The following is a 24,012-nucleotide window of genomic DNA, read 5'->3' as shown; positions in this document are numbered from 1 at the left end:
ACTCGTCGCCGAGCGATTCGTGTGGCCCTCCATCAATAGACTGTCGAACGTGGGCTCGCAAGTGCATCCCGTGCCAAGCGGCGAAGGTGACTCGCCATGTGTCAACGCCGGTCGGCACGTTCACCCCACCAAACGCCAGGTTTGAGCATGTACACATCGATTTAGTGGGACCGTCACCGCCATCCCCCGGGTACCGATATTGCTTAACATGCGTGGACCGTTTTTCCCGTTGGCCTGAAGCTTATCCTTTGCAGGACATAACCGCGGAATCCACCGACCGCCAGGGCACTCCTGGGATGGATAGCGCGGTTCGGCACGCCCCTCAGGATAACGACGGATCAGGGCAGACAGTTCGAGTCGCATCTTTTCAAGGAGCTGACGAAGATCCTCGGAGTGACTCACCTACGACCCGCCGCGTACAATGCCGCGGCAAATGGCCTGGTCGAACGTTTTCATCGCCAGCTGAAAGCTTCGATCATGTGCCATGCGACGGAGTGGTGGACAGACAGCCTTCCTGCTGTCCTGCTGGGCATCCGTTCCGCATGGAAAGAGGACATCCAAGGTGACCCTGCAGAGGTGCTTTACGGTCAGACTACGCCTGCCCGGAGATTTCCTCGCCCCAGCATCCCAGGCACCACCACACGACCCCTTGAGTTTCACCTCACAGCTCCGGGACCACATAAGACAAATCACGCCCCAGCCAGGTTCCCGCCATGGGGACCATCCCGGTTTTGTCTTCAAAGACCTGCGGACGACATCTCGTGTTCGTGCGGAATGACGCGGTCCGGGGCTCACTTCAGCCTCCTTATGAGGGTCCATTTGCGGTAGTCAGCCGGCTGCCGAAGGATTTCGTGGTCAACATAAGGGGGAGGAACTTAAGGGCCCAATAGAGTACAAAGAGGCGGTCAAAAGAAAGATTTGGCTTCCTAAAAGATACACATCGATATTTCAAAATGATAAAGATATTAAAACATATAATAAGAACGAAAAGAAGTGGATCCTGACCTGGGACGGAACTAGAGTGTTGTCTCTCCTGGTATTTACTATCTTTTACTTCAGTCTTGTATTGTTCATTTCATTTATCGAGTCAATATTTGCCTCACATTTTTTAATGATATACAGGTATCTTGGCGATTTAAAGAACATTTTTAGTCTATCATAAATAATATCCTTTTCCATTTTACAATCACTGATTTCAAATTATATATCCTTTTCAATTCATTGATTGTTAAAGATGTTTTTCCCCTTTTTATTTCATTTGCGGCTTGGAATCACAGAGTGCCCCTACCACCACCTGAAGTGTAATTAAAAGGTGAATAATAAAAAAATTGAAAATGCGTTTTATTTCTTAATCCTGCTCTCCCGTTCCAGTTCAAATAAGCAGCCCTTGTGTTACAAGCATCGAAAAGGTTAGTGTTCAGTTTTGTTAATTATTGTTTTGATAAAAATGGAATTTTATTAATTAATATCATTATTGTTTTCACCTATAGTGTTTGTTTAAATTGATCATCTTTTTTGGAATGTTCATTTTTCCTAATTCATTTTCCTTCACCTATTGTAAAATTATTTTTCCGGAATATAATAATACTGTAATGATAAAATTTAGCCTCCTTAAAAGTGTGTGCATCTAAGAAGAGTTTCAGGCAACTGCGGTTAACAAGTTTCCTGTCTCCCTTTGCGGTTTCGTTTTTCCTTTCCCGTGCTCACATTAGAACTTTGACAAAGCATTGAGCTCACAATTATTTCAACCATGGATGCGAGCAGTCGACGACATAAGAGCCGCAGAGACTGTTTTGTCTTTTCTTAAGGAACGGTCGCTTGGCGGCGAAGGCCATATGTTGGGGAGGGTTCAGTTGAAGAGATTGCAGAGGGAAAACAAATGGAAGGGAGAGTTTATGTTCGTCTGTCGCAATTCCTATCATTACTCGATGACGTAAAATCAAGTATCCAGGGGACTTAGATTATTTAACAGACGAAGAATGGTTTGCTTTATTACTGCAAATCCACTTTGACCCTATCCCAACGCTCCTTCGATGGCGTCGACAATTAATGGTCGTAGATGTCCTTAAAATACGATTTGTTGTGCTGCCTCGCCCAATACCATCTATTGTGCTTCTCCGCCATTGAAAAAGCACTAACTTATTGTAGCACGTCTTTGGGTAATTACAGAAATTGCAGCCTACGAACATTACCTCTATGGTTGAAATAAGTAAGAATAAATAAACCGACCTTTTCAGATCGCAATTATAAATCCGCCAGAATAAAATAAAACATCACTCCCCCCTCCCCCGCCGCAAATGACTTCCTCCACAACTCGTTCATGCCCCCACCTCCCCAGAAACGGCATAGGGATTCCAGCACTGCTTTTCGTTGCGCTTTTGTTTTCAAACTCAATATAGGCGGCAGCACCAGCGCTTTTCAGAGATGGCCGCCGCGTGCACGCCTTGCTGGAAACCTTGTATTCTACCTACTTCTGTCGTTGGATTAATTGCAGAATTGGACCGCGTGCAACGTAGAGGAGCAAGATTTGTAAACCGTAATGATAAACTTACCAAGCGCATCCAAAATATTAGAGGCTAGGCTTGAAATCACTCACGGAGCTAAGGTGAAATTACAGATTAAAGCTCTTGCATAAATTTTAAGGTCTCTTGAGTAGTAATCAGGAAAATATACTCTTGCCCCATCGTACCACGGCATGAGATATCATGATAGTAAAATTAGAGATATGAAGTGTAGAACAGATAGGTTTAAGACGTCATTTTTTACACGAACGATGTAGGATAATGACAACATTGTTCGACCGCTGTAGGGTCATGTTCGGGTAAAATTATTCTGGTGTGTATTCACCCCCTGCCTCCCACCCTTGCGGTGGCTGGCAGGATATATATAAATAAATGAGAGCCGATTAACCTGGATGGCCTAGGTACATGCCCCATCCACTATACCTCGCTCTCGTCCACCTGTCAGAGAAGCACATGGGCGCCGACTATTTTTTCACGCAAGGGGTTACATCGACAGATTGAACATCCCCTTCCGTATAATTTCACTGCGATTTTACTTATATTTTCCCTGGTATGATTTTAGCTCTACGTCATTTTTTAGCATGCCCAACCAATTGTACATTATCCCGTGTAGTTTTTAAATTATTTTTAACAAGGCCGTTACCTGTCGGCTTCATACCTCTGGTTAGATTCGAGTCCATATATATCACATCCTAGTCTGTTAAGTTTCTCCTCCCAAACAACACTCACACTTACGTTATATTCTTCTTAAAATGCTATTGTAATTCAGGGACCGATTAAGGTGGGATTCACCCACAGGGACTGTGTTTATGTGCCAGCAAGAGCTTCCAATGAGCCATTCGCATTCGCGATGCAGATCACTTTGACCTGAAGACGCCTCCAGGATTGGGGGCAGAACAGGTGTTTAACAACACACCTACGCGACGTTAATTCCCGGAATCAGCATGCCAATAGAATTATTTTCTGGCAATGAGTTCCGGCTGTCTCTCCAGGGCAAATGCGCCTTAGTAGAAGCAGTCAATGAGACGCCTACCCCCTTCCTATGCATGGAGAATCCTGCCACTAATGTAAGTTATCTTGCATTGACAGCACATTTTGTAGATGAATGCATTATTGACTCATTCTTAATTGACTTCTTCCCGTAAGGTGGCGCATGTACTTCAATCATCTGTTGAGGTTAAGCTGGCTTTAACAGAATGGACTGTTAAACGAAGTTGTTTATGTTGCGAGTGAAAATGCTGCCAAAATTACAACAATTAGGATGTGGGTGTAAAGGTAATCATTGCTCTGCTCACTCTCTGAATTTAATGGTGCAAGCTGGTATATCAAAGACCAAGTCACTGCATACCAAAATTAAGTACTGCTGAATATTTAAAAGAAATCTCAATACAGCACCAAATTTGTGGATATGGTTCTCTCACAACTAGAAGTAAAACAGAATTCCACACACATATAGTTTGAACAAGAATCAGTTTGGTCAGGGAGCCATTTTTTTCAATATAAACAGTGCACAGACACAATATTCAGTTATTAGATAAAAGGAGTAATGCTTTGGAAAAGGTGATAGAAATTTCAGAAAATTTTCTACTGCTACATCAGAAATCAATGGGGAGTAGTCTACCTGTTTCCTTAATCCTTTCTCATTTAAGATTCATGATTAAGCATGCACGCATTGATATGTTTGATATAGGAGTTGCCTGAAATCAGATCCATGGCTGAGAAAATGCTGGAGTGCTACATCAGATTTGGGGAGATTTAATTCCACATTAAGAAGCATGTTTGCTAGATCCAAGATTTACAAGATATTCTTTCTCTTTAGATTTGAGGCAGACTACCATGCCTTATACAATAAGGCGAGGCATGTGTCCATTACAGAGCACCAGAATCTGATGTATCTGTTATTGAGCTAGTGGAACCTGAAGAACCAAGGCCCCCATTAGCTTCTACAATGCAAGTAGTTTCATTCCACCATTGACAGTCAACAGAAGGGGCATCGAACATCAGTTTCTCTGCTACCACAAAGTACTCTTGGACTGATACCTCCAGGAGTACTTGGAGAGGACCTCTGACCTACTTGTCTGATAGAAGAGCAGGAACCTGGCCTACCCTACGCTTTGTAAGCTGATGAAAAGGTTTTGCGTGAATGTCACTTCAGTGCCTTGTGGGCGAATATTTCAAATGGAGGTCAGTTTTGTACTAAAAAAAGGAAGTTTTCTTCAATGTTAAGAGTTAAAACTGTAAGTCTAATCACAAACCTAATCCCCACAATGTTCGGCCAGCATTAATCAATAATTTGATTTCCAACCAGACCCACAGAAATACAACGGATGGCAGCTGCAATCATTTGACTAACTTCTCGTCCCTTTTTCAAGAATGATATTAAAATCCAGTGCCAATAAACCTGTTGACAACAAAAGAAACGAGCTAATATTAAGTAGCAAAAAATGGAGCTAGCAACCAGAAAATGTTTCTGTGCCACGTAGGTGTTCCATGTGGCTCATAAATTTCTTACAGTTCATCTGTGTGAACAATAAGCAACCTTCACAATGGACCCTTATACATTACAGTATGCCTGTTTATATTTTCTTTTAAAAGTTGACAAACTGAAACGCAACTTGTCCAGAAAATCTTTTTTCAGCTATTGGCAAAAAAAAATTGTCAAATCAAGGAATCTCTTTCATGACTGCATGAGTTTATTTCAGTTTTCAGGGGTCACCAACATCAACTTTTTTTTGTATCTTTTCCTTCTCATTATCATGTCTTCTTCTGGCAGTTTATTTAAAGATATGAATGAATTGAAATAATTCATTGTACATGGCATATTAGTATTAGCCTGAAAATAAGTAATTTTTTGTTTCTTATTCTCAAAATCACCTTAAGTTATTCACTTGCACATATTTATAAGACTGGCCAAGAGTGACATGGTCAATATATTTGCAATGGTTCTTTACAAAGGGTGCACAGCATCTCACATTGATCAAGATCTGAGCATTGTACATGGACTACTTAAGGGTTTTTACATGCCAAATAGGAATCCATTACTACAAAATAAGAGGAATAATTTTCCATTGGCTTATTTATAATGGCTTTCTCTTGATAATGTTGGGTGGAATGGGGATTCTTCCTTCAACTCTTGTAGTTTCACAGGCAATCTCACACCAATTGTAAGGGATGAAAGGGTTAAAGGGAGGAAACTGAGGAACCCGGTGACACTCCTACCGATCCGCAATGCGGGCACAGCAGGTCTGTGTCTGGGTTCCTCCCTACCTACCACCTAGTTCCCTAATAAGTGGACCCTTCCGGGTTCCCCTGGGAGTGCAATGATGGACTAGCCCTCTTCCCAGGTTTATCGAAAGGGACAACCTTGGGGACCAGCACGAACACCACTCGTGAGTGAGAAGATGGGTCTGAGTTAGCCACCCCCCACGAGCACTCCGGCTGGAGACCCTACTCTTCGGTGTGAGATTTAGACAGTGCCCAATTCAAGAATAAAAAAGAACCCTTAGACTTAAAGCATCTACTCTAAGAGGAGCTGCTCTTTATTCATTCAGTAAATCCTTTATGTGCCTGCGAAAGAGCCCTCAGCCTAGCTTTGCCGCTTTCCAAAACGTCCTCTTCTTTTCCTTCGACCTTTTGTTAAGTATCAGAGGCCTACTCTTAAGCATTTAACTCTACATACAGCTGACAACTAATAAAATTGGTCCAGTGTAATGCCATGAGAGTTTTACTCCAATGTCCATTTTTTTGTGAAGTTTTTACTCAGGGTGAATATTAGTTTTTCACCATTTAAAAAATCTTGCAGAGCAAGAAACTACCAAATTTACCTTTGGCATCACTTTTATAATGTTCTGTTCTGATATCAAGTCCCTTTCAGTAATTGGCAACTGTCCACCAATAACCTCCCATTAATGCACTGTAACTCATTTCTTCACAAAAGTTACATTATCTGGAGAAATAAAACAATGCATAAAAAGAAATGATTGAATCTTTTAAGTGCCTAATTCTGCCCTAGCTGAACTAGGATTTGGCCATTAGTCACAACAGCCTCATAACAGTCATCTCTCACAGCAATCAGAAATGTTGAGTGAGTATTTTCCATCCTGCTCCCTTTAAGTCGCCTTTTACGACAAGCAGGGATACTGTGGGAGTATTCTTTATCCCCCTACCCACAGGGGTCATAAGGCCTAGACTAGCAAGATGGAAATTGTAATTGCGTCATGAACTTCAGGTTATTTTTTTGCTCCAGAAATGCCATGTCATTAATCTCACATAAATATATTACTGTTACATAATGGACCCCAGCAAATTCTTTCTGGGATACCCTCCTATAGAGCAGTTAATACCAAACCAGATTGGAATTTCCAAGATTAATTTTATATTCTCCAAATGGACGGGTAAACTATGACATTATGTTCAGATGAGAGTAAAACCAATGATTTAACCAAAAGGCAACGGCCACATTCATGTCTTCATTTCTTCTAGGAAAATCCAGCAGGAAGACAAAAAAATTCAAAACAACCTGCTTCAATATTCTTTGACTGCAGTAATTGCTCTTAGAACAGAATTATATTCCCTTATATAGGCACCAACAATTTGCTTTGTTTACAAAGAAGAGAATCAGAAGATTTATTACAAGTTTACCATTACAATGTTTATGTTTCTAAATGTAAATGTTCCAACATCATTCATGATATCACATATCACTAATGCTATATCTTATCTCTCTAGCTTACCAACATCAACTAAAGTCTTATCTGGAAGGAACACTAGAGCAAATCTTTATTACAAGTTGAACTTACAACACATACATATAAATTGAAGAATTTTATTTTTAAAATTTTCTACAATATACTTTAAAATTAAACACAAAACATGGCTCTTATACAAATTTGCTTACATTGACAGTCACACTAAGGAACATAATGGGGTACAACATGGCACCCACTGACACAGATGTTGTGTGTACCCTGTAAAAAATGTATTGTTTCCCATGAAAAAGTCCTTTCTTGTGAAAACTGTGTGTTTTTCACTATTAATGCACTGGCCCAAGAGAAATCACCTTGAGGACGTGGCAGGTGTGTTCTGGTGATGTTTGTCATACTGGACAACTGACGCTACTTGTTTCTCCAAAATGGTGGCTGACATCCAGCTACTGAGAGCAGAGATGAGTGATTTAAAAGCATCAAAATGCCCTCCCAACTATCCCGATAAGAAAGTGACGTTTCCACAAAAGGTAACCCACTCTTTACCTAAGGCTGACTAGGGATGCAATATCAATCGGAAGGACCCCACCCAAGCTAGCCTCATAGAAAAAACTAAAACAAACCACAATGGAAAACCTCAGCTTACGAACCAAACTAAGGTACCAAATAAGCAACCTGATGATAAGTTCAGTGTCGTGCAGTACAAGAAAATGAGGAAATGTAAAATCTTCACAATAGGACTTAGTGAGCCAAAAGGTGAGAATGCAGGCGGTCTTGATAGGGCATGGCTTACATGCATGTCGACCGTTTGGCCAAAGACACCACCAAAATGGAAGTGATGTAGATTGATTCACACAAACAGTGGTACATTGATTTTTGTTAGAAAAAACCTTAAGGAACAGAATATTAGTAGTGAAAACCCTAGCAGGGAGATTGATTTTGACTTTTGTGGCTTGCTCTTATCATTTGGTGATATAAGCTCATTTATTGTGTGTATACACAGGACATGGTGACTTTTCTGTCTTTATGGACCTTTTTTGCAGGACCCTAGATGCCATTACTAAGAATTCGGATAATACCATTATCTGTGGTGACTTTAATGTTGACTTGGGTTCTTTCTCTGCCCAGAAGAATGATTTATTGAATACACTAATGACTTTCAACTTAACCTTTTCCATAAGCGAGCCCAAAAGGGTTATCAGTTCCTCATCCACGATCACAGATAACATCTCCTCAAACATTGTACCAAGTGAAAGTCTAACCTTGGATACTCATTTCTCGGACCATAAAGCCCTGTTTTCAAAGTTCCTTTTCAATGGAGACACCAGCACTAAGCATAATAGGATTCTATACAAGCGGTGCTACTCTTCCTCAGCTCAATTGCATTTCCAATGCTTACTACAGAAGCCCCTCCCCGGACTACAACCTTGACGTGGTGGAAGGGCTTGTGCGTTCCGATGACCCCTAGAGCTGTGCTGGCGGGAGTAATAACTATTGCTCCTGGTAGGGTCACCCATGCCAGATAGGTCGAAGGTTAGGAGCCAGACGAAAGGTAGTCCACGCAGCGTCTGTTCCTCAGTGAGGCGGCTGCAATGGCGTCTGACCCCAGTGGGGCGGCCAGTAAGTGATGGTGTCACGTTAAAAACACTATTGAGGAAGGCAACGGGAAACCACCTCAATTATCATTCCCTAGAAAAATATGATGGACAATAGAGATATTTTGAGTCCTGGCAACCACGGGGCTCGGCCCAATCGGCCGTGTGTCGTGCCCGGCAGCGGGGGAGGCAAGGCTTCCGCGGTCGTCATCCCACGAAACCCTTGCAAGGGAAAACCAGCAGCAGCAGGACAGAAGACGCGGGAGAAGAAGACAAAATTAGTTAGAATAGGAACGTGGAATGTTAGGACAATGATGAGGACGGGGAAACTGGAGAATGTTAAGCGAGAGATGGAAAGGGGAAATATAGATATTTTAGGTCTATGCGAGGTGAGATGGAAAGATAGCGGGGATTACTGGAGTGATAAGTATAGAATAATATACAGCGGTGGAGACGAGAGCCAACGAGGGGTTGCCATAGTATGAAATGAAGAGGTAGGAAGAAGCGTTGTCAACATAGAGCAGGTAACTGATAGAATACTACTAGTGGAGATAAAAGCAGAACCGATGAACTTAGTTATTATTCAGGTATACATGCCACCGAGCAACCATAAGGAAGAAGAGGTCGATAGCATATACGATCAGTTAGAGGACATGATCGCCTGTGTTCCTGCAGGGAAACATTTGATAGTGATGGGGGATTGGAATGCGACTGTAGGCGAAGGAAGAGAGGGTGACGAGGTGGGGGACTACGGTTTAGGCACGAGGAATGACCGCGGGGAGAAAGCAGTTGAGTTCTGCAGGAGACAGGGCTTAGTTATCACCAACACTTGGTTCAGACACCACAAAAGACGCAGGTATACATGGAAAATGCCAGGTGACTCGGGAAGATATCAGCTAGATTATATCCTGGTTAGACACAGGTTTAGGAACAGTGTGATAAATTCCCACAGCTTCCTGGGAGCGGATGCGGACTCAGACCACAATTTAGTTGTTATGAAATGTAGCGTACGTTTCAAAAAGATAAGGCAGGGGCGGCGAGTTAGAAAATGGAATGTAGAAGCGTTAAATGGGTTGACAAGAAAGGAATACAAACAGGCGGTAGAGAAAATCATGGAGGACGGTAAAGAGCTAAGTACTATCGAAGAAAAATGGGAATGTATCAAAAAAGGGTTGTCTACAGCCGCAAAAGACACTATTGGAACCGTTAACGCTAAAAGAACTAGGAAACCATGGATCTAGGATGAGATGATTGCAATGATGGATGAGCAGCGAAAATGGAAGAATGTTAATACAGAATTAGGCAAAATGAAGTACAAAGAATTGAACAATAAATTGAGGCGGGCAACAAATAAAGCAAAAGAAGCATGGTGGAAGACGCAGTGCGAGGATATGGAAAGTCTGCAGAGGAAGGGTGAAATCGGTGCGCTGTACAGCAAAGTTAAATCGTTATCGGGAAGTAAGAAAGGAAGAGCTATGCTAACAGTTAGAGATAAGGCGGGTAAAATAATAGTTGACGCAGGAAAGATCCAAGAGAGATGGAAGGAGTATATAGAAGAACTGTATGGTAAAGAACTCAGACCAACAAAGTTAGACATTGAAAAGGAAAATGACGTAGAGGAAGACAGCTTAGGTCCTGGCATACTAGACAATGAGATAGAAAGGGCATTAAGGGAGATGAAACTAAATAAGGCCGTTGGGGTAGATAACATTCCCGTGGAACTTTTAAAATGCTTAGGAAAATGTGGGAGAAAGAGGCTATATGGGCTGATCCGTAGTATTTATGAGGAGGGAATCTGGCCGGAAGACTTTGTGAGATCAGTTTTAGTTCCTATTCCGAAAAAGGTAAAGGCCACGTCATGTGAGGACTATAGGACAATTAGTTTGATATCCCACGCAGCTAAAGTTGTTCTCAGGATCATAAACAAAAGGATAGAGAGTAGGGCAAATGATTACTTAGGGGATGATCAGTTTGGGTTTAGGAAGGGGAGAGGTACGCGTGAGGCCATTGCAGTAATGAGATTATTAATCGAGAGGAATATAGAACACAACCAGGAGGTATTTGCCTGTTTCGTAGATTTCGAAAAAGCGTTTGATAGAGTGAATTGGGAAAAACTAATGAGTATATTGCAGAAAATAGGAATAGATTGGAGGGAAAGGAGGCTAATCCGCAACCTGTACATGTCTCAGACTGCTCAGGTGCGGGTGGGAAACGGGAAGTCAGGATGGGCAGTGTTAGGAAGGGGTGTAAGACAGGGTTGCCCATTATCACCGTTGCTGTTCAACCTGTACGCAGAGGAAATGATCAAAGAGGCATGGGAAGAACTCGAGGTAGGAATGAAAGTGGGCGGGGAATTGGTAAAATCAGTTAGGTTTGCTGATGACCAAGCTTTAGTTTGTCAGTCAGCCAAGGGGCTGCAAGCATTGCTTAGTGAATTGGAAATTCAGTGCGACAGGTATGGGATGAGAATCAATATTAATAAAACAAAGGTTATGCGATTTTCTAGGAAGAAAAAGGCCAAGCTTAACATTAAAATAGGTGGGCAAAAAATAGAGCAGGTAGAACAGTTTACGTATCTCGGTAGTGTTTTGGACCAACATGGTCAAAGTAGTAGGGACGTAAGGAGAAGAATTGCGCTAGGCAAAGAGGCTTTCACAAGGAGGAGGGAGTTGATGACAGGGACTTTGAGTAAGGATGTTAAGAAAAGACTCGTAAAAACTTTGATATGGAGCGTAGCTATGTACGGTGCGGAAACGTGGTCATTGAAGCAGGAGGATAGACGTAGATTGGAGGCTTTTGAAATGTGGGTGTGGAGAAGAATGGAGAAGGTGAAATGGACAGAGAAGAAAACAAATGAGGAAGTACTTGGTATGGTGGGCGAAGAGAGGGGTTTGCTGGGAGCAATCCTATGGAGGCAGGAAAAGTGGATGAAGGGGGTGTTGACTGGCAGTGGGATATTGAAGACTGTGATAGAGGGTAGAATGTTGGGCAAAAGAGGAAAGGGAAGGAACAGGATAGGGATGTTGGACGGGATGAGGGGAGGAAGAAAGTACTCAGAGATGAAGAGGGACCTGATATAGAGTAGGATGATGGATTTTTGTATTTTGTTAGGTGTAATAAAATATTTGTTTGTTAGTTGGGTCCATCCAAAAACCTACCTTAACCGGTAGATTACCTTAAAAAAAAACTACAGAAGCAATCTTGGGAGTGCATGTTTACAAATGACATCTTTGATACTAAATTCGATCACTCCCATGACATATTCCTGCATTGTTCCAATGTATGATTCCCTTTGATGCCGGTAAACACTCCAGTTCTCCATAAAACAAAATGTAAATGGGTAACTGAAGAAATTACGGCTTCTTTTGTTATTCTAAAACAGTTTTCCATAATCTGAAATCAAATGATTCTATGCCACTGAGGGCAAACTGGAGGTTCATTAAGAAGGAACACAATAATTTGGTGACTAAGACCAAAAGAAACCACAACATACATATCTTAAAATCCTCTAACAATCACAGTAAGTTTGCCTGGAATATCATTAAAAATATAACTCAGACCTCAGAATTTCAGATGCCGAGTATAGACGCTATTTCTCATAATAATGTTCTTGTTACCAGCCAATACAATATTGCCAATCTACTTGATGAAAATTTTTTCAATTCATAACAAGACTGCTTATTAATACAAGTCACCAACTAAGTCCTAATACACAGTTACAGGGTATGTCCCATCATGCTCCTACAATCTTTCTTCATCCTACTGATGACAAAGAAATTAGCAGTATTATTAAAAAAATAAGTAAAAACCACTCAGCTGGATATGATGATTTACCATGCTCTCTATTAAAAGGAATGGTAAATCCTTCAGTAATCCATGTCTTTACATGTGTAGGCAATGAATCTCTATCTTCAGGCATATTCACCAATAGGCTAAAGGTGGCAAAAGCCATCCCAATATTTAAAGGAGGAGATCCACAAAATATTAATAACTATAGACCGATTTCTATCCTATCTGTGTTCTCCAAGATACTTGAACAAGTAATATATAATACATTGCTGTGCTTCATAAGTAAATTTAATATTATCTCCATTCTCAATTTGCTTTTATGAAAAAAAATTAACTGAAACTGCTATGGAGTAGAAATATATTGATTCATGATATCCTACTTGAACTTGATTAAAAGAATTAAATAGTTTTTCTTCAAAAAGGCTTTTGTCTCAGCTGATCATATAGTAGTACTTGGGAAACTTGAGAAAAATGGCATCTCTGGGAAAGCCAACCAATGGGTAAAATCTTTTTTAACAGGAATATCAAAAGCAGTGAAATTGTACTCAGTTGCATCAAAATCATTCACAAACTCAACTCCCTTGATGATCGAGAGAGGTGTTCCTCATGGATCTACACTGGGTCCCCTACTTTTCCTCCTATATATCAACACCCTCCTTAATTATTTTTGTCTATGGGTCAATGTATATGTGCACAGATGATACAACTACTTCCTATGGTATGATACCTGGAGGCTTAACTTAAACCCTGGAAAATGCAATATCACAACTCTTGCTCTGAAAAAACCCCAGATTATTATTATTATTATTATTAAAAATACACATGTGCTGATAGACATTGTCAGGTGGCACACAAGTCCCAAATAATTGCAAAAGATAATACATAAAACTAGACTTCAAAACACAAATCTCTTTAACAAAACAAGTGAATCCCCATCCCATTTACAACCATTTATCAGCAAGAAAAAAATGATAAATTAAAAAAAAAAATTAAGCTATTACATATAATACCATACAACACACATCAATCAAATTATTACATATATGCCTTACATCTATTCTTAAAAGTATACACTCTGTTAGGAAAGGGCTCGAATATTTTTGCAGGTAAAGTGTTCCACTCAACAATTGTTCTATTTAGAAAAGAAAATTTTTTTTTATTTGTTCTCTGGATGTTCAACTACTCAATAAACTCAACTCCCTTAAATAGAGTAACAACCATGGAAGACCTTGGCACTTTAACAGACCATGAACTAAAATACTTTGACCACATACAGACTGTAAAAAATAAAGCAATGTCCCTATTGGGCCTTCTTTACCACTTCACAGAAATTAAAGATACAATTGCACTCCATTCGTACTGCTCAACAATTGTCCTTCCCATTGTATCATATTGCTCCCCAATTTGGTCCACCTCATCTCCAACTCATCTTAAATCCCTCGATTGCATCCCTCACTTCTTTGCCAAAATAGTCAAACACCGAGTCCCACATTTCCGCAATATGTCCTCAAATGCTGTTCTGTCTTCTTTATCCATTTCTAGTCGCCAAAGCCACAGACTTAAAGCTGATTTAAAACTCCTCCACAACACCCTAAAATCGACTATTGATTGCCCTGAACTGCTCTCTTTCTTCAACTTCAGGATACCAACTCGATCCACCCTCACCCACTCCATCTACCCATTCCTAGAATATCTCTCGCCAAACGCTCACATTTATTTCGCCTTTCCTCCCTTCTAAATTCACTCCCTCACACTGTCGATCCTTTTAATTTATCATGCAACAATTTCACCACCCAAGCTTTATCCCACGTTTCAATAAATTAAATTTTTCCCTGGTCCATGCTTGGTTCTAGTAGTTATTGTTATGCTGTTACTGTCTTCTGTCCTCTTCCATATTTGTTATATTTTTCACTGTAAATTGGCGCTACTGCTGTAAGGGAATAATGTTTTAAAATTAATAAATAAACTCACCTAATCTACTCCAAAAACCTAAACCATGTCATAGTCCAGAGAAACATTGAAACTGTGAGTAAATGGTGTGAGGGGAACTTGATTTTTATTAACAATAAGAAAAAAACATTTATTCAATTTCATCCCCACCACAAAGAACCTCAGGCTCCCCTCTTTTGAGGATAAATGGGTCAGGTATTAAGGGCTATACTGTAACAAAGTTTCCGGGGATACATATTCAAGAGCCCCTAATCCTGGATGGCTCATGTTGATCAACTATTGCCAAAATTTGCCGCAGGATGCTACCTCCTGAGAAAAAGCTACCCTGGTTGACACTTCTACTGCTCTCTCAATCTATTATGCATTTATTCACAGTAGACTGAAATATAGAATTGCTGCGTCCGGGCAATCATATCATTCCATGCACCCCTTAAGACTACAGAAATGGGTAGTAAGAATCCTAGAAGAAATTCCAAGGGCAAGACCTTATTTTGAAAGATTTTACATTTTAACTCTTCCCTGTCAGATATATTTTATACTATAATCTTTGTGCAGCAAAACAAAGCCATATTCACTCTGAAAACCAATGCTGATATATATGGGTATTGCACAAGAGACCTAAGAATGACTGCCCTAATGACCTAAGAATAACTGCCCACAACTCATCCATGTTTGCCAAGAACCCTGGGTATGCATGTATGAAATTCTTGAAAACATTACCTATAAAATTAAGGGAAAAAGATAATTTTTTTCTATTTAAGTCTAAACTATATCAATTCCTTGGCGAGCATCAATGCTATACAATTGATGAATTCATGTCCCTTTCTCTAGGCAAATGATTTTAATCATAAATAACTCAACCAAGATACTCCTGTTACAGCTCCAGGTTCTTGTTTTGGTTTTTACGTGGTACATTTACATTTTGAGAAGATGCTGACTCTGTAATATCCACCCTGTGCTGCCTGCAAAGAATATGAGCAGATAATGTGACATGAGGTGAGGTCGCTATCGTACTGGCTTCCCACCCAGAGGGTCCAGGTTCAAATCCCAGCGGTGTTGAATATTTTTCAGAGGTATCTCAATCCTTACTCGAAGTGCTTTGTGGAGGGCACATTGAGTGAGTACGCCATCCGTCGGATGGGACGTTAAGCTGTGGACCCCTTGGTGCCTATCGATAAGAGTAGGCTAATGCTGATGCCAATTTCTCTCCACCCTTCATCCTTTCCTGTCCATCCCTTATGGTGCAAATTACCTCAGTTGTCTGTCCCCTCCCCTAAATACTAATACTAACATGTCTTATAGTAACCAATAAAGATCATTATTACTATAAAGTAATTATCACCATTTTCCACAGACTATTCACCATATTTTCCAGCATAATATTTTTTAAATAGGTATCTGCAGAAATATAAAAAAGAAGTTTACTTAATTCTACTAGATTATGTAATTCAGATCCAATGGAGTAGCTTAACAAAAACCCTGCCCTGTTGCACACTATAAGAAACTAATAATTCCATTCTCGTTGAATAGTGGGATGGGTTTTCAAAGGGCCTATATTTACACAACCTACTAATGTGCAGATCAGTGAATTAAACACTCATGCAATCTAAAGAAAAAAAGGAATTTCCATGAGGATTAGTAGACTTTGAAAACTTTTCTTTATATGATTTGGGGCAAGAGGAAAAATTTCCCCCATGATGGAATTAAGAAGTGGAGAAAATGACTTTCATGGTTACGTCGACAGCTGGATTTCAAGACTGCAGGAAAGCTGCCCATATGGTTCCTTCTTCAATTTCAATGGTTCAACTTCAATTTCCCTTCTAACAAATCTAATACTGTTTTTTAGAAATTTAGGCAGAGAATGACAAATAGTAAGATTGATACAGAAGATGCATGTTAAATGATCTTGAATCTGGGTTGAAATAATGGTGCCATGAGCAAACAAAAAAATTCTCTATGGTCAGGTAGATATACAATTAACCATATTTTAGACCTCTTTACCGTATGCTTCCCTTCACGATATTCAAAATGCACTTTTCCCCAACTCCAGCTCAACTGACCAAATTTGCCTCTTGCTTTGCACAAGTTATGGTCTATAGAAATTCATACCATCCCATTCAAGTCCAATAACTAACATATCAATGCAGACCGCACAACTACTACCTAAAGTGAATCATTTCGTGCCCTTGATGAAAAATTACGTGAATCTTTCAGAAATAATTATTCAGTATTCATTTAACAAAATATGAAGTGGTATAATTAGAGTACATTCATTTGTGAGGAAATAACGAATATTATTAGCTTAGAAGTGCTCCTGATTGACTGATAAGAAATAAGGAAGACAGTCACCATCAGCGTTCACCACATGAACCAAATGATCATAAACTAATTAACATTAAAATATTCATGAATATGTAAAATTACAGGTCCGAGGTCTCGCATATTATTTGCACTCCAACATACATTGGTCACTTAGATCATGTATATAAAATTTAGGAAATAGATGCCAGAACTAGCAGACTCAGACTCCTCCTTTCCATGGACAATATGGGATAGTGACTGCAGGGTTATAGATAGCAAAAATTCCACTTGCCACCCTCAGCGTCAATGGAATAATTAGCTCTACTCAATTGCATGCTCTTTCACTAACCTCGTAAGCTTTGTCGTCAAAACCCATTCTTTCCGAATGACCTCATTAGTGTTATGTTCATCTGTTTTTAAGTCTCCCCTTCAATCCCTCGTCCCTCTCCGTGGGGGGACCTGCAACGTTGGGTGGCATTCCCTATCTTTCACAGTCTCCTTGGAGAGGAGAGCGTTTTGTGTTGCATGTTCATGTGCTGGTGGAGTTTTGCCTTCTTGCTTGTTATGTTCTGGCTTGCGCGTTGTTTGATGGCTTTCGTGCTGCATCCTGGGGTGCAGTTGTCTGTTGGTTTATGGTATGCGTGTTTGCATGAATGTTGGATGAAAGGATTTTTGCATGAGGGTGAATGCTGCTGTGGGTGTAGTTTTTCATGTTGTTGATTTTGCATGTGGTATTGTTGCTATTTACGGGTGGTGACCTAACACCCCCCGCCACATGCCCTTGAGGTGGCTTGTGGGGTATTATGTAGATGTAGAAAGGCTTAATACTTTTATGAAGTTTTCTCGGGACTTCCACCAGGTCAGGGGTTACATGTTGGGCCAACATAGACCCTTGACACGGGGGAAGACCAGAGAAAACTTCATAAAGCTGCTACGATGGGAAAACACCAGATCATATTTTGGTTTAATATTTCACTCACTGATGGCATTCATGAAACATCCATCCAGTAGACTGGTCCTCAGCAGACCTGCCATTCCTAACCTATAGATGAATACCTGCAAAATAAATGAGAAACGATTTACTCAAGACTATAACTCAATCATATTTGCTTATTGTGCAGTACCAAACTACCACATGCATAGATGCAGAAAATACATATAAAAATAAATGAATTTATGCATGCCACCACATGAATAAATTGCAGTATTCCAAATTGATAAGGCTGTGTAAAAAAACCTCTTCATAAATGCAATTTTACTGATATTGCAATACTTTAATGAATTAAAAACTTAACAATATTTATGCAATTAGCAACAGTTTGTACTACAAATGCAATTTATTTCATTGGAATATATTCTCCAAAACATGAGATAAAAACCCTGGATTGCATTGGTGTAAAATATGAAAAAGGATAAATATTATCACTCATCTGAAACTAATACACAAATATTTTACCTTTTCTTCATCTTCTACCATAAATTTTAATGGCACAGTTGACGTCATGATTGTACTCCATGTATTATCCCTTCTGAATATGAGCGAAGACCAGAGTTGGCCAGCAAAGATCAGTGGACCACAATTTTAATTGACTCCTAGTTCATGGAGTAATTCTTCGTTGATGTTAATCCACTAGCATATTACTTTTATTAAAAATGTAAAACTTAACTTGTTAGAAGTTTCTTTATCAGAGAAAAGTGGATTCTGGAGAGAAAAAGTTCAGGTTTGCATCAATGCAAGTCAAAACAATTGAAAAGTTTTGAATAATTTAATTAGAAAGTTGACACATCATTATACATAAACTTCAAGATTATTTTTTCCTTTTAGTAATATAAACAATATTTGCATAAGTTTTCATGGGTTTTAATTATTTCTTTAAATTAAAGGATTAACTAAGAAGTTAATTCTCGTCTGACTGAAGGTAAAATTATTGTGAACATGCTGGACATGAACTGAATGCAGTTAAAGATATATCACTTACATATTAACAGAGTAATCTTGCACAGTTAACTTCCCCTTGAGAGATTATTGTACTGGAGTTGGGCCCTGATCCCCTGGTATTGGTTCTCATGAAAACAGATATTTAACCACCCACCACATGCAGACAGGGGGTCAAAAACACCATGGCAAAAGTTTGCCTGTCAACCACTATCCAACATCCAGGCCCAATTGGAAGTGATGTTGTCTCCAGTTGCCTGGTCTTTTCCATAAATTTCCAAAATCTGAAAATATTAACCGAAATAATGGTCAGAAGCAGAGTAATTTTTAAGCAACAGGAACATAAAATCTGGACTTTTCAATGTAGAATCAGAGGATATGCTTTTTTATCTGGAAAGAATGTTACTGCAGAAAGAAAAATGTGGAATCTCATTAGCAAAGAGGAGAAATCCACATAAGAAATAATTTGTTAACAGCAAAATTATAAAGGTCATCATTAAGACACTGAAAAATTTACTTCGAAGTAATGAAAAAAAAACCCTACAAAAAATGGCAACACTTGTCATTGTAATGAACAATATTGGACCATTGGAAACTAATCGAATAACAAAAGATGGATAGCTGCCTCCAGCAGTAATTCACTTAACTGCCAGATTTCTTGTGACATATTTTTGTTAATAAGGGCAGAAAATTTGGCTTAGGAGCACACTATTCCATTTCCCTTATAGAGATCAGCTAAAGGAGAGGTGAGGAGGCAACACTATACCTCAACGGTGGCAGTCACCATTACTTAGAGCCATGCAGAAAAGATTGATTTATTATTATTAAGTAATCTAAGGTAGGTTTTGGATAGACACAAACTACCAAATAAATATTTTTGACTCCTATCAATACACAATCCAGCACCCCATCCTACATCAAGTCCCTCTTCATCTCTGTGTGCTTCCTTCCTCCCTTTATCCCGCCCAACATCCCTGTTCCTGCCCTTTCCTTCTTCGCCTAACATTCTCCCTTCTATTACAGTGTTCAACATCCCACAGCTGATCAATAAACCCTTCGTCCATTTTTCATGTCTCCTTAGGATTTCTTCCAACAAACCCCTCTCCTTGCCCACCATACCTAGTACTACCTCATTTGCTTTCCTTTCCGTGCAATTCACTGTCTCCATTGTTCTCTACACCCATATTTCAAAAGCCTCAAATCTACTTCTATCATCCTGCTTCAGTGACCATGTTTCCACACTGTTCATAACTACAGTCTACATCAAAGTTTTGACGAGTCTTTTCTTAACATTCTTACTCCCTACGTCCTTAATCCTTACTTAGTCCCTACATTTCTTAATATCCTTATGTCCCAACTAGTTTGACTGTGTTGGTCCAAAACACTCCCAAGATCCGTAAACAGTTCTACCTGCTCTAGTTTTTGCCCTCCTATTTCAATGTTAAGCTTAACTTTTTTCTTTCTACATAATAGCAGAAACTTTGTTTTACTAATATTTATTCTCATCCCATATCTATCACACTGAATTTCCAATTCACTCAGCAATGGTTGCAACCCATTGGCTAACTGACCAACTAAACCTAGGTCATCTGGTGAACTGATTTTATGAATTCCCCTCAAGACTTTCATTCCTACCTACAGTTCTTCACATGCCTCTTCAATCATTCCCTCCACATACTTATATGTTGAACAGTACTGATGATAATGGGCAACCCTGCCTTATACCTCTTCTTAACACTGCCCACCCTGACTTTTCATTCCCCACTTGTACCTATCAGCCCGAGACATGTGCAGGTTGTGGATTAACCTCCTATCCCTCCAATCTATTATTATTTTCTGCAGTTTACTCAGGAGTTTTTCCTAATTCACTCGAACAAACGCCTTTTCAAAATCTGTGAAATAGGCAAATACGTCCTGATTGTATTCTATATTATTCTCCATTTGAGATCTCATTACTGCAATGGCATCACGCGTACCTCTCCCCTTCCTAAACCCCAACTGATCATCTCCTAAGTAATCATTTGCCCTACTCTCTTTCCTTTTGTTAATTATCTTGACAACAACTTAAGCTGCGTGAGATATCAAACATTGTTCTATAGTCCTCACATGATGTAGCCTGACCTTTTTCAGAATAGGAACTAACGTTGATCTCACAAAGTCTTTTGGCCAGATTCCTTCCCAATAGGATTCTATGAATTAGTCCATAGAGCCTCTTCCTCCCACATTTTCCTAAACCTTTTAGTTATTCTGCAGGAATGTGGCCCACTCCCGTGGCCTTATTTGATATCATCTCCCTTAATGCCCTTTTGATCTCATCATCGAGTATGCATGGGCCTAAGCTATCTTCCTCTACTCGATGTCCCTTTTCTATGTCTAACCTTGTTGGGCTAAGTTCTTTACCATACAGTTTTTCTAAATATTCCTTCCATCTCTCTTGGATCTTTTATGTGCCAACTATTCTCTTACCCGCCTTATCTCTAAATGCACTAATATCTGCAGGAGGAACCTATTACGAAAACTGCAAAAACCCTTTTAAGCACATTCTCAGTAATATACAACTTTGTGCCCTTAGTTGTCATGCATTTTGTCAGAATAGTTTGGAGACAATAGAAAAATTCTGTATCCATTATTCACTCCACATACAGTACTTACTCTTCTATTACAATGACATACAGGAACTGCTATATTTAAGAACTAAATCTTTGCATTACTTATGTAAATACACACATCCCAAATGCACATCAGATATTAGTAAAGTCTGGATTTAAAAAAAAATACCAGTTAATATTTGCTGATATTTTGGAATCCAAATAAAAAATACAATCTTGGTCTCTAGACTTCCTGGGTTCAATGTTAAAACTACTTGTTTTCTTTGAATACTAATGAGATGGTGACTATTTAGAAAATTCTATAGATTGTGTACATGCAATAACTTATGAATGCAAAATTTAGGGCGTTATAGAACAATGCTACATGATTTCAATGTAATAGGTCTGTCCCATCATGGGAACAGGAATGAACAAGGAGAAAGTTCAGGGCTTATCAAATTTAATACAAAATCAAACTGTTTTTCTTCCATTTGAACCATTAAATGGATAGGGGATTCAAACAGTTGCAGCAAACACGGACAGCTATGCATGCATAAAAATTTAATAATGCAGAATGAAATTGTAAAATATATCACCAACATCCACAATCTCTAGGGCAGTGGATTCTCCCATTGACGATCAATTAAAAACAGCATATTTGCTTTTCCAAGACAATTATACAGAACTTGAGTGTACCTTCACATGTAGTAAATTTATAATTTTTAAATCATGTAACGATTTGCACACTTCTAATAAGTTGAAAAATATAATAAAACTTTGACTTTTAAGGAGTTTGATTGCAGGCGTCACTTTAAGATACTCTGTTTGCCAAAGTTCTACATATATTGAGTAAATTACATAAATATTTATTATCAACACACTCTCTTAAAGTTACGTGAAACTCAAAGAAAATTATGCTTGAAAACATGGTGCATCGGCAAAAATGTCATTTTAAGTATATGCGTATGTGATCTGAGCTACTAAAATGGTCAGAATCAGGAAGATATTAGCAGAACTTAGAGGTTTGAAAGTATGCAGTGCATGGTTAGTTACGAATTGTAGTTACCCTAGACTTGATTCAGGAAACATTTCTACCAATATCCAGTCGGCTGAAATTTTGCCATTAGCCACCAAATCCTCCTCATTTGAGGACTTATCGCTAACCTTGACCTTGAAACCAACAGCAAAGAGCAATTCCATCATACCTTGAATGTAGCATTACATTTGTTTGTATAATACAGTTACAATGGGCAACCAGCAACAAAAAGACCCTTGTGATATGTTGTGAAATATTAAAAAGTTGGTGAAGAGGAGACAAATCAAGAAATGGCATTTCTTCAATACTAAAAACAGTCGGAAAGACACCATTGAGTATTACATATCGAAGTAATTTCAGATTGGAAAAATATCACCTATTTTAAAGCGTAGCAAGTAAAATGAAATCCTGAGACCACAGATGCAACATACAACTAAAGAAATTGCAGTGAAACGGGTAATTTTTATGCAAACATTCTTATGGTCGTACCTTAATGCTGCCATGCAGACCAAAATGGTGCTCGTAGAAAGAATGTCTGGAAACCAGGAACAATACTTGAAAAACCATCGTTGTTGAAGACTGAAATCTCTTACAATCACTCAAACCAATGGAAGACGGTCTAGTTCTTATAAAAACTGATAAGTAATGCTTACATAATAATCGGGCTATTTCCCCAATCTAACCAATGAAATTCATATTAAAAAATGAATAATAAAACAACTGGTGGAAATTAACAACGTAACCAAGTTATCGCCCAGTGTACAAATGGAACATAACATCCCTCGATCCTTATCCATGACACGCCAACCACCCTTGAATTAAAAGCCTACGCTTTAGAATTTAAAGTCGACATTTATGCTTTGACTACTAGCGCTACTAACGATCCAATGGTATCTCCTCGTGAAACACATTTGAGGTTCATCAGAATGTTGCTAGATGCCAGCACATCACAGGTGATGGCTGACTTTTTCAAAAATTAAGTTCTTTGTATTAATTTAAAATGTGTTAATAGTTTATCTATTTATATTCTCTGTTTATGTATAGTTATTTTAAAGTAAAACGCAAAACAAACTCTGATCAAACAAAATATCTCTAAAAGCCAAATCTTCAGCTTGCTGCAGGGCTTTTTCTGGCTTATACTAATAAATAAATACATTTTTATCTCCATGTAGTACACTATTGCGAAAAACAACGGGCCTATTAATAAAAAAAAAATGAAAGCTAGTGAAAACTGAACATCTATTATAATATTAATGCAGTAATAGGCAAAATTACCCTCCAATTCGAGCCATTTTATCAGGAAATATTTCACGAAAAATATATAATGGACAGATTCTGTATCTCTTGTAGGGGCTGCAATTTATAACCTCTTTGGAAGATACTCAAAAGAGAGGTTCGAGAAGCTCGAGGAATAAGGGAAATTAATTTTTGCTTCTTTTATTACCTTGTTAATCCCCCAATCACGCTTTTGAAGGTCGCTACCGTTACACACGTCTTCGTCCCGTATTACCGGCCAATGAAAACAACAGGTTGTCCTAAGTTCATTCGGAAAAGTGTCCATGAAAGTGAACCCGTGAGAATAAAATCCATGT

The 24,012-nt window shown here is 39.1% G+C and overlaps 1 long non-coding RNA gene across 1 annotated transcript; it reads right to left on the bottom strand.

Annotated features, from left to right (window-relative positions):
• Window positions 1-7,152: 7,152 nt before the first annotated feature.
• Window positions 7,153-23,282, bottom strand: LOC139693832 (uncharacterized). Its single transcript, XR_011702073.1, has 5 exons — window positions 22,910-23,282; window positions 18,840-19,080; window positions 18,317-18,562; window positions 17,841-17,916; window positions 7,153-9,042 (listed from the first exon to the last, which is right to left on the bottom strand). It is a non-coding gene; the product is annotated as an uncharacterized lncRNA (long non-coding RNA).
• Window positions 23,283-24,012: the final 730 nt, after the last annotated feature.

The sequence above is a fragment of the Hetaerina americana genome, unplaced genomic scaffold (assembly GCF_022747635.1).
Source record: "Hetaerina americana unplaced genomic scaffold, ioHetAmer1.1.p SCAF_5, whole genome shotgun sequence".
NCBI lineage: Eukaryota > Metazoa > Arthropoda > Insecta > Odonata > Calopterygidae > Hetaerina > Hetaerina americana.
Note: the sequence above shows the minus strand (reverse complement) of the source record. Positions and strands in the feature narration are given on the sequence as shown.